Source organism: Chlorocebus sabaeus, chromosome 22 (assembly GCF_047675955.1).
Source record: "Chlorocebus sabaeus isolate Y175 chromosome 22, mChlSab1.0.hap1, whole genome shotgun sequence".
NCBI classification, from domain to species: domain Eukaryota; kingdom Metazoa; phylum Chordata; class Mammalia; order Primates; family Cercopithecidae; genus Chlorocebus; species Chlorocebus sabaeus.
The window spans coordinates 70,837,963-70,852,478 of NC_132925.1; the positions used below are offsets into that span (position 1 = coordinate 70,837,963).

Sequence of the window (14,516 nt, forward strand, 5' to 3'; positions counted from 1 at the left end):
AAGGGGTAGACTAAGAGAAAGGCGAATATAGTTTGGAGTGCAGTGGGGGCAGGATGGCACATAATTGTATGTCAATGCAGAGTAAAAGGACCAGAAGATGATAAGCCAAGCCAATGACAGTGAGCAGCATAGTGGTACAGAGCAACGCGTTCTAACTTTATGCATGTACCAGCCACTTGGGGATCTTATTGAAATGAAGATTCTGGTTCTTGGGTGGGGCCTGAAAGTCTGCAGTTCTAATGTGTTCTCAAGGGACGGCTCTACGGAGCCATGCTTTGAATACTAACGAGCACGGATTTACTGGTTACCTGTGTAATCTTCAGTAAACGATTTAACTTCTCTGTGCTTCCATTTTCTCATCTATAAAATGGAGATCAGATGAAGTAATCCCACTAAAATGAATACCACCGAGTGTCACTGATTATCAGTTACTTCACTTGCGGAAGAGCGGAGGGCATGACTGGGGATGGGGCTGGAGGAGGGGGTCACAGAAGTCTTAGCTGTATTTTATACATTTAAAAATAAAAGTATTCAGGTATTGATATGTGGGCCGGGTTTTCTCCTCTCTTTTACAAGCACATTACACGCGAAGCCAGATTAGTTCATGAATGTGCTACGGCACAAGGTGGCTAAGAAATCCTCCTTGCAAACTGCTTTGGGTCCTGCGTGCGGAATGGTTTCGATTGAGAGCCGAACCCTAAATCCCTTTTAGAGATTTAGGCGTTTATGCGGAGCTCAACGCGACCCTCAGGTATTCAGAAAGACTACCTTTTGCTCAGCACCTGCGGAGTGGTGGCCACAGCGAGGCGCTCGGGAGAGGCTCCCGGAGGCCGGCAGGTGGGGCGCGCCCGCGGAGCAGGGGTGCGGGGCGGGGAGAGGGCCGGCCCACGTGGACCGCGGGGCCAGGCAGGGGCAGGAGCAGCCGGTCGGCTGGGCCAATCAGCGCGTTCCGCGGCGGCCCGGCCCCTCCTGACCAGCGCGCTAGCTGTGCTTGGCCCCGCACTGCTAGCTGCGCGCCGACCTGGACGGGGCGCACCGACTGCACGCGCGGCTGCGGGCGAACATCGGGAGTCCAGCCTCAGCCGCCTCTCCGCAGACGCTGCTTCTCCAGCAGCAGCTTCGGGTTTCTCCCGCAGGAGCTTCGGGCTTCTCTTGGTAGAGACGTGGGAACTTTCCTTCTTCTGGCGAGACTGCAGAGGTGATGGGCCGCTCTCGGGGCGCCCTCAGGGAGGCGGCACGGTGAGCGTCCTCTGGCTCCGGTGCGGCGATCGGTGCCTAGTTCCGGGCTCGCCGGTCCGACTTGGATGCCGGCTCTAGTCGAGTAAGAAGGGTTGGAAGGGATAAGGAGGCGCGAGAGGATGGGGTGGCGGTGGATTTGGACCCTGTATTTAGGTGCTGTCTCGTGGGCAGCCGCTGCCTCTCGGGCTGGTACCGACTTAACTCAGCTCGGTGCAGCTCCCCTCATCCCTGCTCTCTGGGGTGCTGGGGCGACTGCCTGTGCTGAGGTCGGCGTGCAACCTGAAGTTGGAAGCGGCGCTCCGAAGTATGGATGTGTGGCTGGAGAGAGGCAGCGGCTGCTTCCAGTTTCGGGGTTCGTGACTGACAATCAGAATCCCCGGGGTGCTCTGCTGATGCGGAGGAGGCCACTCGATGAATTGATATAGGGGGTGGTGAACTCGCCGTGAGCTCTTTTCTGGACAAGCCGACCTTAGCTCTTCATTCCTTTAATCTGAGCTAGGATCCTTATAGGAGCAAGCAGGTGGGAGCAGGTCAGCGTCCCCCCGCCCCCACCCTGAAGCGCTGGTTGCTGGGATCTTGCTGGAAGGGCGCCGCGAGCGCTCGGGACGCGTCTTCCAGCTGGTAGCGCAAAGCTTCCCGCCCAAGTGGAGAACTGGAGCGGGTCTGGAAGTTGCGTCTCTTTCCGCGGGAGGCATCTCTACATTTCTTTCTCTCGTTTTCCCTCTGCCCTGTTAATCCGTTCCTAGAAGAGAGGGCATCTTTGACTCTAAGCAAGGAGCTCGTGGGAGGATTGGAACTGGAAAGCTTGATCTCCTGCACCTGGGGAGGCTGCCGAAGCCAGACACAGTGCCACTGGTGCGTTTTCTTCTTGAATCAGCATCATTTAACTTTTGGGGGCTCCACGGAGCCTTAGTCAAGCTGTGAATCAGCTCCTAAGCAGTACGTACATGCACGGGTTCACGGACTCGCGGAGACCTAGCCTGGTGCCCATCCCCCGTCACCGAGATTCAGGGACCCCCTTTGGTGAAACGTCTTCATCCCTTAGCTCTTTTCCCTTTTAAGTTTTCAATAGTCTTCCCTCTGAGACAAGCAAGGTTGATGTGATGTGACAGGCGATCCCCGTATGTGGGGATGGGCGCGTTCGAAGCCTTGGTCTGTTTCTGTCCTTAATATCCTTGGCATAAAGCTTGTCCACCACAACCCGGAGCTGCCACCTGCAGACTCGGTCACCCAAACTTGTGCACATTGATGGCCTAGGTTTCTAATCACACGCGTCTTCGTTTGGCCCCCTCTAGAACACTCGCTGAGGAGGGAAGAGGTGGGGGCAGTTTGTCTGTGTCTGAGCCCAGTTCAGGAAGGCCTTGGATTTTTTTAAAGGCTAAAATAATTTAGGAACAGCCATTTTGCAATATAATTAGTATTTCCACTCAGTCACTGAGAACAAATGTATGACCCGGAGAATTCTTCAATAGCTCGCGTGGGTTTTATAGTGAGAAGAATTTCTGCTAAGTTTATAGTCCTATCAGTGTGAAAGCCCAACACTTCCTTTAGATGGGAAATACAGGCCTTAATAAGGTAGTGTGAAAGCAGTTTTCAGAATCGTTATGACTAATGATGACTTATGTCCTCCCAAAATGACCGAGTGAATTGGTATGGCTCATTTGTGCAAAAAGCTGTCTTCATATGTGTGGACATTTCTTGATCAATATTCTCATAGCAGAAAGCCATATTTCAAGGTTTCCTTCCTAAGTTCTTCTGTCTCATTGTTCTGCTTTGCGTGACTTTGCTTTCATCCCTCAGTACCATCTTAACTGCCCTTTGACACTTTAAAATTTATTATAAGGCTTCAAGTCACAATTTGACTTGGCCAGTTTTCCCTGCTAAAGATAAGAAAGTTGCCCTGTCCAGAAAAGCAGTGGCTGCCAATTTATCTATCTTTGAATGACTTTAATTGTATTGCTTGTTCCCTTCGCACACACAAAAAAACCCTACAAATATCTCTGCTTGATTATTGGATATTTTTCATTGAAAGCAACCATTTTTATATTTCTAGTAATAGGATGTTCTAGGTCACTTGAATTTCAATATTCATTTTCTGATCCTTTTAGACATGTGTATTGTTTGATGACCTAGTTCTACTTAGTAATTAAAAAAGAAAAAGAAGAAACTCCTTTGCTCCCCGCCACCACCTCCTTTTCAGTGGTACATAGCCTTTTCCTAATAGCTGCTTTTTTCTGCACTACTCATTTATTGTTACACTTAATATAATACTTTGCTGTGTAAATGGTGTGTTGATGCATGTGATATTAAAATTGCATTCACAGGGGATTAACCCTTGGATATGACATCATCACCAGCCAATCCTTGATCTGATTTGAACATGCATTGACAAAAGTCACATTATCATATTGAGCAAGTGATTCTATATTGCCTGTGATGAATGAGGGAAGCAATGAAGTCTTCTTGGTGCTTTTTAAGTCTCAATTAGCTGCCCAGTTGGAGAGTTTTGGATATTTCTATACTAACAGGCTTAGCATAATAATAAAATTCTCAGATTGTAGTTTTATAAATCTCTTTAGGATTTGCATAAGGAGATTTTCCCCCTTATGCTTTCTTCCTCTTTGGGAGGTTTTCACCCTGTGTTCTGGCTCTGTTTCTTTACAAATATGTAAAGATATCATAGTAAATGGAATAATCTTTTGCTTTTGTTTTTTGTCCTAGAGATAGCCATGTAGGTGATGGGCTAATTTGTTTGAGTATGTGCGTTCACTTATTCAGGTGTTGGCTATAAATCAGTCAGGATTAGCAAGACGACTTAAAGTCCTGAAGCCAATCAATCATAAATGACTGGGAGGCCATACAGTGTATTTATCCTAATTTGTCAAGATTCAGGATTGAGGGTGGGGGATTGAGGCAATAGGAAACAAGATTCAGGATTCAGGCAATAGGAAACAACAGTATCCATATTGGTGAAGTGATCTTGGCCACATTAATCACTTCATAATTATTTGTTTTGAAAATGTTATTTCTAAAAGCCATGTCAGAACCTAGACAGCCCTGACTTAGAGACTTAATCTGTAGTATGACATTGCACTTTGTAATGCCCCACTCAATTTGTGATCTCCTGCAACCCACCTCTCAAAAGATAAAATTGACCTTGACTTCCCATCTATTTGATATCTGCTGTAAAATAAGAGAAATTCTTCCTGTTTTACAGTCACTATTCAAGTTCAATTCATTTTCCTTCAGTCAGTCAAAAGGCTCTTAAAAAAAAAACATAAACTTAATTATACGATCTGGTTTAAGGAAATGCTCAAAGAATTTTAAATCTAGAAAGTACCTCAGATTTCACCTTTCTAGAAGATCAGGGGTAGGAGGTATTGCCATAACTTGGATCTAGTATGTTATTAAAACAAACAAACCAACAAACCAACCTGGGATTAGAATCCGGGAGTACCCTAATTCCTAGCCCAGTGAGCTTTCCAGTGAAGCCTGGGAGAGAATGATTCCTGTGATGTGGTGGGACCCCACCCCTTGGCTGTCTCTGCGGACGAGGGCCACACTGGCTTCTTGCACCATCAGTTTGCTAAACTACCATGCTAGTTGAGCCCGCCTCAAGGATTGGACAGCTGTATACACCAGCTAGCTTGGGTTACTTCCTAGTAGCTGCCACAGTATCCACGATTATAAAGAAAATGTTTAAAGGGGAGCTGGTGATGGAAGGCAATTGGGCAGGGTGACTCAATTTGAACCTAACTGAACACATGGAAAGACGTGGATGTCAAAATGATGGTCAGGCAGTTTAATGATTTATGGTTTACTTGTGAAAGAACTCAGAATATTAATCTATTAGGTGATAGGCTGCACTTTCATATGTAGTGCCTTTTAGTTGCTATAAGAGCCAGTACTAGCCAATAATTTGGAATAACATTATTTTCTGACATGGTTGTGAATAATGATAATGGTACCTTACATTTGTTGAACACTTAGTACGTGCCAGCTGTTGAGTGTTGATGTTACAGAAACATTCTGGTTACTAGATAGCTTTCTCTATATGGATGAACTACTGATTTTCAGAGTTATGAATCTAAGGCAACATTGAATCTTTTTTAGTCATTCTTTTTAATTCAAAAGCTGTCAGGATCTTAGAGTAACAAATCATTAACACAAGCATAAAGAATTTTAATTCAGAAGTATGGTAGCATCAAATATGAGGGAGTTCTTGTTAATAAAATGACAAGACACTATTTAGAAAGATAATAAAGGCATGGGTAATTTGTTTCCTTTTATGAGATTGTGGAATTGTTAGTCCAGAAGAGTAAAATATCCTTATTGGAAAAACAGGAAGATATCATTGTATTTCTTTTTTCTTTTTCTTTTCTGTTCTTTTTTTTTTTTTTTTGAGATGGGGTCTCACTCTGTTACCCAGGCTGGAGTGCAGTGGTGTGATGATAGCTCTCTGCAAACTCAACCTCCTGGGCTAATGCAATCCTTCTGCCTCAGCCTCCTGAGTAGCTAGAACTACAGGTGTGCACCGCCATGCCCAGCTAATTTTTTATTTTTTATAGAGACAGAGTCTCAGCATGTTCCCCAGGCTGGTGTTGAACTCCTGGGCTCAAGCAACCCTCCTGTCTCAGCCTCTTAAAGTGTTGACATTACAGGCATGAGCTACTGTGCCTGGCTATCCTTGTATTTCGTATGAAGTAAAGAGAAAACACTAAGCTTTTTTTAAAAAAAAATAAAAATATGGCACTACACACAAACTACTCTGTTGGCTTTGCTAGTGCTGTAAGTTCATTTCAAACTAGAAAGCAATAGAACATTCTACAGTATTTTAGTTACCTTAACAAAAGGTGGAACTGTCAAAAGCTAGAGTTATTATTTATTCGTTTTTTTTTTTTAATGACCACCGTGTCTGCTTGGATTCTTTTAGTTTCACATCTGTGCCATGTGTTCTAAAGTTTTCTCTGAAAATTAGTAGTTTTATTTCTTGATTTCTTCATTTCCATTTCATCTTTTTCTCTAGTAAGTGATGAAAATATTGATGAGTCTGCGGTATACCGTAGTTACTAACCTGGGAATCATTGGGCCTAAAACCACAGACTTTAAATATAGCTTCTAAAAATTAACAAAGGTTTTTAGCAAGGAAGAAACTTACAGACCACGAAGTTTGAGTTCGGGGGAAACTTAAAATTGCTCCAGTGGGGGGCAATTTTGCTCCCCAGAGGAGTTTCGGCAGTATCTGGAGACATTTTTTTGATTGTTACAATTTGGGGCAGGATGGTGTGGGAGAGCAGTCTCTCGTGGGCAGAGGGCAGGAATACTGGCTAAACATCCTGTGGTGCACAGGGCAGCTCCCACAGCAAAGAATTATTATTTTTTATTTAGTTATTTGGGAATTATTATTTTTTATGTTTTTGCTCTGTCACCCAGGCTGGAGTGCAATGACGGAATCTTGGCTCACTGCAACCTCTGCCTTCCAGATTCAAGCGATTCTCTCACCTCAGACTCCCCAGCAACTGGGATTATAGGCACCCGCCACCATGCCCGGCTAATTTTTGTATTTTTGTAGAGATGGGGTTTCATCATGTTGGCCAGGCCGGTCTCAAACTTCTGACCTCAGGTGATGCACCCACTTCAGCCTCCCAAAGTGCTTGGATTACAGGTGTGAGCCACCATGCCTGGCTGCAAATAATTATTTGATTCAAAATGTCAGGAATGCTGTGGTTCAGAAACTCTGCTCTGATGCAACTTTTAAGGTCCAGAGTAGTGAAAAATATCTTATCCAATGTCTGCAGCTCTTTATTTCTGTCAGGGAACCCAAGTATTTTGATGCATAGGCCACAATTCTTTTCATCACCCTAGGCTTCTGTTTTGAAAATTTCTTTTCTTAATTTATAAAAGTAGTACATACCTGGGGTAGAAAAATTCAAACATTGCAGAAAAATATAAAAAGGAAAGTTAAAAAAAAAAAAAAAAACCCACCCAATTTTGCCACCCAGAGGCAATTCCTTTTTAAACTTTGGTAAACCTGTTTCCAAATCCCTCTTGCTGCTTTTATCCACATATATTTAGACCTGATTTATTTTTTTTCTTTTTATTGATTTATTTTTTTTCTTTTTGTTTATTTATTTTTGAGACACAGTCTCTGTCGCCCAGGCTGGAGTGTAGTGGCGTGATGTCAGCTCACTGCAACCTCCTCCTTCTGGGTTCAAGCAATTCTGCCTCAGTCTCCTGAGTAACTGGGAGTACAGGCGTGCGCCACCATGCCTGGCTAATTTTTGTATTTTTAGTAGAGACGGAGTTTCACCATGTTGACCAGGCTGGTCTTGAACTCCTGACCTCAAGTAATCTGGCTGCCTCCACGTCCCAAAGTGCTGGGATTACAGGCATGAGCCACTGTGCCCGGGTTAGACCTGACAATTTTGAATACGGGGGTTCATACATCATATGATCTGTGTCCTGCTTTGTTTACTCAGCAAAGGCCCATTAGAGGGCTTCTGGTGAACCTGTGGCTAGGGAAGGAGGCCGACATTCCTTGCCTGTGGAGACCTCCTACGTGGTGGTGATCATTTTACATGAGACCAGATGTGCTCTGGAGTGATTCCAGTAAAGATGACAAATCAGTGAAGAGAGAGCTATATGTCATTCTTTTTCATGGCTATATGTTATTCTACCTAAAAATTTATCTTAATATTAGTCATCAAACATTCAAAAGTTAAAAGAGATTTTGATTTTCTTTGTAATGCATCCTGTTTACCAGACATCAAGTTTCATATGTCAGTAATGGAGTAAGTCCTACAATTCAACCTTTTAAAATGGTGTCTAGTTTAATATTTTTAAGTAGTTTGAAAGCCATAAATATTTTGTACAGTGCAATGTTTAATTAAGGCCATCCAAAGAAAAAATTACTGGGGTGAATTCTTCTCTGTATGTATCGTTGGGGGCAACAAATCACTGGAATAGTAATCTTTGTTACTATTTAAACCATTTGGCAGCTCTTCCAGTAGGAGCCAGATTGTAATGTAAACATCTGTTACCTTTTCTCTGCCTTCAGAACTGATTATGCAACTCGGCTTCACATCAGAGACACAGCTTTCTTCATCTATATTTTTGGATTAATTCCTTCTCAACACACACACACACGCACGCATACAGATATCCATGGACACAAATCAAAAGAGCCATAAAATTGGTTACTATGGACTCAGTCCTCCCAGGATAAAAAACTCACATCTCCTTTGCACTCTGTCCTGCTCCTTGCAGACTCTAGGTCTGCTCAGAAGCACGGAACTCCATTAAGCAAGCCAGAGGATGGCTGTGAGTCTGCCCCTTGGAACCAATCTCATTCTTCTTGTATGCGGAATTTCCCCCACCTCAAAGCTTAGGTGCTGATATGCAGCTGAGGAGATTTAGAAAACTCATTGGTTAACTTTTAAACATCCCCATTAAGGTCAAGGAATACCTACCAGTGGGGGTGAGAGAGGCAGTGGGGAGTGGGTAAGGAGATGTTTAAATGGAATTGAACCTTACTTAGCAAGTGTCTCTTTCATGAGAGCTTTCTCTGGATGCTGGCCATTTTTACATTAGAGAATGTTTGTGAAATATTTGCCTTGTTGAGCTTTAGAAAAATTATAATAGTAACAATAGTTATCATTTGTTGAGTAAGGACGTTGCTGGGTACTATACTAAGCATTTTTGTTTTAGTTTGGGTAAAAGACGTAAAATTTATCATTTTAACCATTTTTAAGTGTACATTTCAGTGGCATTAAGTACATTCATACTGTTAAGCTACCATCGCCCATTCCATCCACAGAACCCTTTTCATGGTGCAAAACTGAACTCTGTACCCATAAAACACGAATTTCCCATTCCTCCTTCTAGTTCCTGACGACCACCTTTCTACTTCCTGTCTCTCTGATTTTCACTCCTCTAGGACCTTATATAAATGGAGACATACATTATTCTTTTGTGTCTGTCTTATCTCACTTAGCATAATGTCTTCAAGTTTCATCCATATTGTAGCATGTGTCAGAATTTCCTTTGTAAGGCTGAATAATCCATTGCATATATAGCCCACACTTTATTTTTTTATGTGACCTTCAATGGACATTTGTTTTTTTCCACCTTTTGGCTACTGCACATCATGCTGCTATGAACATGGGTATACAAATATCTATTCAAGATGCTTTTAGTTCTGCCTTTAGTTCTTTTGAGTCTGTACCCAGAAGTGGAGTTGCTGGATTGGATGATAATTCTGTGTTTAGTTTTTTGGGGTACCACCATACTGGTTTTCCATGGTGACTGTGCCGTTTTATACTAAGAATATTTTTTGTGCTATCTGATTTAATCCTCCTGAAGTCCTACAAGGTAGACACAATCATCATCTCCCTTCTTTGCATGAGAAAAATGAAGCACGCAGGGCGGAAGCCACACTGGTAGTTTGTGGCAGAGACACAGTTTGAACCCAAGCAGTGTGGTCCAGGGACAAAACTCTTAGTAGATTATTCATTCTTTGAACTCAAGAAAGGTTGGCCAAACTCCTCATGCATATGGCCCAGGCATGGTTGGGGAGAAGAGGTAAATAACAAATGTGTTTACCCTAAGAAGCTCTAACTGTCCTTATCCTGCCACACAAAGGAATTTGATTGAGATTTGGAGTTCCTGTGGGTCAGATGCTCATTGTGAAATTGGTATTTTATCAAAATAAAAACAGGCAATAAATATACACTGTGGCTATTTAGGCTGTTAAGATCAGTGCTGCCTCAAATCCTTTGGCAATTAATAATTATGCAGATCATGGCTTTTTAAATGCCATTACAATTTTTGCTTCTCATTGGGGTTGGGAAGGTGGTGGGTTGAGACAATATGAGGAAATAATCAAGATTAAGATAAGCCTTAGGTAGAATCTGACCGATGATTGCATTTTTGCTTTACAGAGACAGTAGGCAGAGGACATGGGCATCCTTCCCACCCAAAACACAGCTTGATGGAGTTATTGCAAAGGAAGGCACGTTTAGTCACTTTATAGAATTAACAATTGATCAGTTTTGTGGTGCCTCAGTCCTTTCTAAGCACCCCATGTTTATTCATTATTGTGATTACACAGTGGAAGCGGCTCTGCTTGATGTGATGAGCAATAGCAAGATGTGAAGACATTTAAATACACTTGAAATTAAGTTTGCACAAATAGGTGTCTGACAGGGTGTTCTAATTTGATTCTAAAGACCCAGAAATAAGCCTGTATGGGGAAGGGGAGTGAGAGGGCTGGGCCTCATGGAATCCTGAGTCAGATGTGTGTAGTTTATTTTCCAGGTTTCTTTGTTATTTTAAAGGAAAATGGCAGTGGTTAGAACCATGTTCCTCATAGGTGAGTCAGGGGAGCGGACAGTGCAGTAAGCTCTGTCATTGATACTGGCCAAGCATGTTAGTTAACCCTTTCACAATGGAGCACCAAGCTCTGGTGTTCTCAATAGTAGGGGAAAAGTCACAAGCCAGCTTGTCCTGATGTACACATGTACAAAATATACTAATCATCCTATGAAGTATTAATTAGGAAAGGAAAACATTCCTCAAGACTGAAAGTTAAGGTCATCCTGAGAAAAAGGGCTGGCAAGATTCCTAGAAAACTGTTTCTTCAAGACATTTTGATTCCAAATTTACTCTTTTCACATTTACAAAAGACTCAGGATCCCAAGTGTAAACTCAGATTCTGGTTTGATGTGCAAATATTTCTGAACCACAGCATAAATAGACATGAACTTACAAGCAATTGACTATATCCGTATGTACGTTTCATGATCCTCATTTACTTAGAAGGAAGGAAGAGAGATGAATACAGGGTTTATGCTGATTGCAATTTTTTTTTGTCCTCTGCAAATTCTGAATTTTGTTGGATTTTAAAAATTGATTTTACATAATCAATCTTGTTTGGTATACCCGTCCCCAAATTCCAGTATTCTTGATATTCTTAATATTATCCTTTAGACCAGTGCTGGAGCACCTGAAAGGCTTGTTAAAACAGATTCCCTGGCCTCATCTCCAGAGTTTGTGATTCAGTCATTCTGGGATGGGGCCTGTGAATTCCTATTTCCAGCAGGCTCCCATGAGGTGCTGATGCTTCCAAGCTTTGGATCACACTTTGTATAACACTTTCTTACACAATACATTTTTCAGACTTTAAACATTTTAATACAGAAATTTTTATAAAAATAGGTTGTTTTGATTAGGTTGAGAGTTTCTCATTTTGTAATATGTTGGTAAGCTTGTCTAAATAGTATGATTCAGAAGGTTGATTTAAATTACTGAACCAAAAGTACAAATTAAATGTTCGTTGGATCAGTATTATGTCTGAGAAACTGATTTTGATAATGTCTTGACATTTCTTTTAGAGCATAAGATGAGTTTTCTGTACTTGAGGCCTTTTAAAATAAGAATTGCCCAGTTGTTTAAATGAATGTTGAGGCAGGTTTGCTGTATGTAGCATGTAACCAGCCTATTGCCAACTTCCGTCATCCGAGTGATGTCTACATTGGCCTAGGAAAAAACATGGCTTCGATTTCCATATAGTTTTGATCTGATTTAAATTGTAATCCTATCGGCAGGTGACATACAGGAATTTCGTTTTTGTTCCTGTGTAGTTAAGACTCAGCAGATGTTAAAAGCTGATGTGGATTTAAGATTTCATCCGTTCTGGGAATAATTGAAGATTTAGTCAGGACCAGAAGATGGAGTTGTAGACAGAGTTATAGGACTTGAGGGGGTATGGAAAGTTTTTGGACAGATGCCTGGCTTGTTGCTTTCTCCTGCCACTTGGAGGAATAAATTATCTTCTGCGTTTGCTTAAATGAAAAGCTTTCAGTGGATTTTACTTTGTCTTGCACTGTCTAAAAAAATTAAAAGTTTGCAAACTGAAGTCCCTTTGACTAAGAAAACACATGTAAAGAGCTTGCTTTTTTTTCTCCTTCACTCGTTTAAAAAAATTGGAAGTTTGTGAAATATTTTGGAGATAATCTGAGTTATAGAAATGTGTGGGTGTTGGCAGGAAGGTTAGAATTGGCAACCAGCAAGCAGAGCGGATGGACTGGGTCAGAGTCATTTAACCTCTTTCGTCTCCAGAGCTGTGTTTTAATTACATAGCTGGTTTGTGGAACTGTGATCCCCTCTTGCGGGCAGCAGGGTGTTGCGTGTGACTAGATTTGTACTAACATTTCCTTGGGACCCATCAGTCACTGTTGTCCCCTCGGCCGGTTTTCACGTTGGTCATCTCTACCCAACTGTCAAGATGCTACAGTTCTCCTCCGTGGCTGCTGACCCTTTTGGCCTTTGTTTCCCCAGCGCTCAACCCCGGACAGTTAGAAGATGAGGTTTCCAAGTTGAGTGGCAGACGAAGGCCCTGCTGGAGATGGCTTCTATGGAAGACTAAACAGCAGAAGCATCCAAACAACAAAATTGTCCTCATTTTTTTTTTTAAGAACAATATCTACTTTTAGAAAACCATGGTCTTTGATTTACTGTAGAACATGGCATATGTGGGTGGTACTGTCTGCTGGCTGGGAATGGCTGGTTAGTGTTATTACAGCTACTCAGGCTGCATTGTAGGGGATAGTGATGCCACTGGTCATAATACACGGTCATAGGGACTCTGTAGAACCCCTGCAGGGAATACACAAGTTGTAAAAAAAAAAAAAAAAAAAAAAAAAAAAAAAAAGAGAAAAAGTAAAAATCACCTCTAACTCTCTCTACAACCCATTTCTGTCTCTCCCTTCTCAGATACTCTGAAGAGTTTGGGTAATAGCCTTCTGCACATATTTAAAATATTTAATACACATTACATTTCAAAGAAATCCAAACCTGAGGAGGAAGAATGAACTGATGAAGACCTGGTAGATTCTCTCTTATCATCTGAAGTTGGTTTGTATCAATGCCAACTAATCAACAGAAATAGAAAGCATATTTGGCATTTAACTTTATTTAAAAAGTATAATGTGAAAATATCAAAATATATTAAACTTTGCTATTTATATTAGTACGTATGGTTACTAAATATACAGTCTTGTGTGTGAATTTTTTCACTTAAGTAGTGTCATTTTATACATCTGATTCTATAGTTTGTATTTTTTTGCTTACTGGTGTCTTGGAGATTATCCACATTTATACATGCATAGCTCTCACTCATTCCTTTAACTGCCATATAGTGTTCCACTATGAATGTACTGCATTTTATTTAGCTGTTTCCCTACAGACGGGCATTCAGATTTTTCCCATTTTTTTCTGCTATAGAGAATATGATGATATCATTCTTGAACAAAGTCATATATGGTGTTAACTGAGATGCAGTGTTTACTGTTTAAAGCCTTCTCATAATTACAGTCTCTTGGTACCCATGTGTTTACATTTTTCTAGGGTAGAAGTGTAATTGCCTGGTCAGAGGGTGTGTTTTAGAGCATTAAAAACACCAGTGTACCAGTGGCTTGGGAATGCGTCTGGAAAATGTGGGGACTGCAGAAAGTCTCTTATCATTATGTTCCCTTGAAATTAAGATATGTTAACTCCAGAACAGGCCAGGCCCTAGACATTATCAGTAAAATCTGTAAGTAGAATCTTACAAATTCCTGTGTGTTTCAATAGAACTTCCCTGTGATGATGGAAATATTCCAAACTTCTTGCTGTTCACTGTGAGAGCCACTAAGCTACATGTTACTTTTGAGTACTCGAAATGTGGTTAATGTGACTCCAGAAGCAAATTTTAAATTTTCTTTAATTGTAATTAATTTAGCTTTAAACTTAAATAACCATGTATGTGTAGTGGCTACCCGACTGGACAGCGCTGGTGCAAGGTATGCATCATCATAAATGGTAAAGCCATTGTAATTTACTACAGTCTCAAAAAGTTTTAGAGAGTGACTCATGGAGAAATGGAAGTGTAGTCTATTTTGTTCATTCAGGGGCTCAAGACTCTTGAGCTGAAAATAAGATGATAAGTAAGTGAATGAAAACAAAACGATGTCATTAAGATTTATCAGGCATTTTCCTCGTTTAGAGACTCCTGTCTGCTCTGTCCTGACAGGGGCCGCCTGATGGAGTTGCACAGTCCTACTGGGGCAGTTCTTTGTAAAGTGAATTGATGGCTATGTAAATATAGCCATTAACCTTAAGCACCTCAGACAGCTCCTTGGGCGTTGCTGTTTTCTTGCCCTTGAAAATGCTGGTTGATGGATGCCAAGATGTTTTTTAAAAATTGTTTTTCCTAACTAACTGGTTGAAGCAGTGGACCT

The 14,516-nt window shown here is 41.6% G+C and overlaps 1 protein-coding gene across 17 annotated transcripts in view; it reads left to right on the top strand.

The window, feature by feature from the left end:
• The first annotated feature begins 898 nt into the window (after window positions 1-898).
• The window catches only part of TAFA4 (TAFA chemokine like family member 4), a 192,073-nt gene continuing 178,455 nt past the window's right edge, over window positions 899-14,516 (top strand). For 5 of the 17 annotated variants that reach the window (XM_073009949.1, XM_038003674.2, XM_038003676.2 and 2 more), the window contains exon 1: window positions 985-1,321. The gene's annotated coding sequence lies outside the window, so the exon portion shown is untranslated. Of the gene's footprint in view, window positions 1,322-14,516 lie in introns of all 17 variants that reach the window. The other 12 variants (XM_073009946.1, XM_073009948.1, XM_073009947.1 and 9 more) reach the window with 5 other exon arrangements.